The sequence below is a fragment of the Triticum dicoccoides genome, chromosome 4A (genome assembly GCF_002162155.2).
Source record: "Triticum dicoccoides isolate Atlit2015 ecotype Zavitan chromosome 4A, WEW_v2.0, whole genome shotgun sequence".
Classification (NCBI taxonomy): domain Eukaryota; kingdom Viridiplantae; phylum Streptophyta; class Magnoliopsida; order Poales; family Poaceae; genus Triticum; species Triticum dicoccoides.
This window is the reverse complement of record NC_041386.1, coordinates 111873490-111876355: the sequence shown is the minus strand read 5'-3', so window position 1 is coordinate 111876355 and position 2866 is coordinate 111873490. Positions and strand designations below refer to the sequence as shown.

The window sequence follows — 2866 nt, the reverse complement described above, 5'->3', positions numbered from 1 at the left end:
CATATTTTACAGTTATTAAACATGCAAGATGATGCCACCATGTTAAACTAGGCAAAATTCTAGCCCATTTGCATATAAAGTTTATTAAATTCCGAGTTACGGTCATTTAGTTATGATTTAAAGCATTTTAGCATGGCATATGGACAAAAAATACACAAGCAGCATTTTAAACATTTTAAACATAGATGAAAATCGGATATTATGAATCTAGACAAAATTCTAAACAAGTTTCATATATAAATCATTTTACTCCGATGCACCATTTGTGAGTTATTAAATGCATGAAATGCAATGGTTTTTCTGCAAATTTGGCATTCACAAGATAAAAGGAAAAAACGATCAGGCAGAAAAAATATAGAGATGGGCCGAATCTGGAGCGCTGCTCACATTGGGCCTACAGGGGCGCGGCAGATCTAGGCCTCTGCCTGTGGGCTGCAGCTGGCAGGCCACGGTGGAGGGGAGCGGTTGGGCCGGATCAACTTGCTGGGCCGCGGGCAGGGCGCGATGAGGCACAAAGCGAGGTTGGCCCAGACGCTTGATCAGGAAGCAGCGAACGACTGGTCAACGCGCTCGTCGTCCTACTTGTTCCCTTCGGGCAAAACAGGGGCGCGGCTCTCAGCGCGAAGCAGGAAAGATCGCCGGCGACGCTTGGCGACAGGGACGGCTGGAGGCGGACGAGAGGGCGGCGGGAAGGCGGATCTCCCGGACGACGGATCCGGCCGGCGTCGAGGAGCTACGGGCGGCACGTGGCTGGGTCAACGCAAGCGCTGGAGGCAGCTTCAGGTCGGGCGGCCATGTCTTCGGTCCCTGACAGAGAGAAACGGGAGAGGGGAGTGAGGCGGAGGGAGAGGCAAGTGGCGGTGAGGAAGGCATGCTAGACATGTGGCCACCGGCGGCGACGCTTGGAGGGAGGTCCGGCGACCTGGGGAAAATCCGGGCGGCGAGGAGCTCCTTGCAGCATGGGATCCCGCCTCCTAACGGCTTGCTCTGGCTGCAGGAGGGAGTCGCGGGGTCACAAGGCCGAGGTAGGGGTGCTCGGGCAGAGGAGCAGATGCTCCTGGACGAGGGGAGGCGCAGAAGATCAGGTGTCGCGGTGATCTGCTCCCCGGCGAGCATAGGCGAGGTAGAGGAGATCCACAGGCGCGTGGGGACTGCAGTGGTTGGTCGGGGATGCAAATCGAGAAGGTGGGTTAGGTCGGCCGGGTGGAGTGGATAGATTGGATCGAGGATCCCGAGGAAGATGCGGCGGCGGCTGAAGGGACAAGTGACCTAGTTTTTAGGGTTTGTCTGATATATATAGCAAAAGGATTAAAGGAGAGGGATTTGGATCATCGGATCGAAATCCGACGGAAAAGAATATATAGGTAGGGAGTCCAAATAAGAAAATGGTGATGTTTTGTAGATGTTTGGGGATGATCCGAACACAACGATGGCGCCTGCTCGGGTCGGGTCCTGGACAACTTTCGGACGCGCACGAGGATGGCCGCGGGCTGACGAGAGAAGTTAGGTAGGGCCTGGCGGTTAGGTAGTGGGCCGTGCAGAAAGCCTTGGGCTGAGAGAAGAGAAGAGAGAGACCCGGCGACTGTTTCCGGAGACCGAAAACGTCCGACGTTTTGACCGACTATATTGTCGCTATAGTTAACGGTTGGGCTATCAAACGGACTCCGAACGTGATGAAATTTGACAGGCGGTCTTCCTACACTAAAATAAGACCACACGCCAACTTTCAACCCAAACCGAGAACATTTTCCAGCCACTTGTAAAATAATATTTCAGACATGCCGCGGGCGCGTGCAAGTGTGTCTGGGCTCAGAACGGACAACGGACGTAACGAGGAGACCGAGACGGATGCAAGTTTTTTAAAACATGATGATGCAATGCACATGATGACATGATAAGATGCAACACGCAAGCAAATGACAAGGCAACAACAGCGAATAACTGGAAGACACCTGGCGCGTCGGTCTCGGGGCGTCACAACACTCCACCACTACGAGAATATCTCGACCCGAGATCCTAGGGATGGCACCGGAGGGAAAACGGAAGAGGAAGAGGAGAGGTAAAACTAAGTTGCTTCTTTGACAAACGAGTGAAACCAAAGAACCTTGAAAGGTTGAATAACTTGAAAGAAAGAAAAACAACAGAGATGAACAAAGTTGAGAACACTCCGTTAGAAAATAGGAACAAGGAAGAACAAATTCGGACAGCACTCCGGTAGAAAAGAGAAGCAAGAATAGATAAGTAGAAAAGAACTTGAGCAGAGGACCTGACACTCCGGTTAAAAGGATAAGCATGAAAAGAACACGATCCTGACAAAACAAGAAGATGGGTTGAAGAGAGGAACATCACAAAGCCTCCGGAAGGAAGAAATAGAAGATAGATAATTGAAATAAAAGAATGGAGAAGAAAATGCCAACTTCTGTCACAAAAGAGCTTGAAAAGGCATCCTTAGGAGAAGGTTCAAACGGAGTTGTTGGAAAAACCAACAACGAAAAGAGTAAGCTTGTTGTGGGCTTATGGAAAACATCTTGAAATTATGAGGTGAAATTCTGCCACTAACGAAAACAAAAGATTGGATTGATATGAACAAGGAGACGAGAAACTTATCTCATCGGGGGGATAAAAGAACTTGGGTCAATTATAAGCACCATAATAGCAACAATCCTTAGGGAAAGCTTTAGGTGAAATATAACCCAATATAACTCCAAAGAAGAGATAGATTGGTTGAGAATAAGTCTTGAGCGAAGAGAAAAATGATGGATTTAGATATGTCACTCTTGAAAAACTTGTGAATCATGAAACATGAACTCAAATTATCAAGAATGACATAATACCACCTCCCATGATACGGAAGAACGAATTGCAC

General features: G+C 48.8%; 1 long non-coding RNA gene across 1 annotated transcript; it reads right to left on the bottom strand.

Moving 5' to 3' along the window:
* Positions 1-282: 282 nt before the first annotated feature.
* On the bottom strand, positions 283-1243 carry LOC119288746. Its single transcript, XR_005141268.1, has 2 exons — positions 923-1243; positions 283-807 (listed from the first exon to the last, which is right to left on the bottom strand). It is a non-coding gene; the product is annotated as an uncharacterized LOC119288746 (long non-coding RNA).
* Between the last annotated feature and the right edge of the window lie 1623 nt (positions 1244-2866).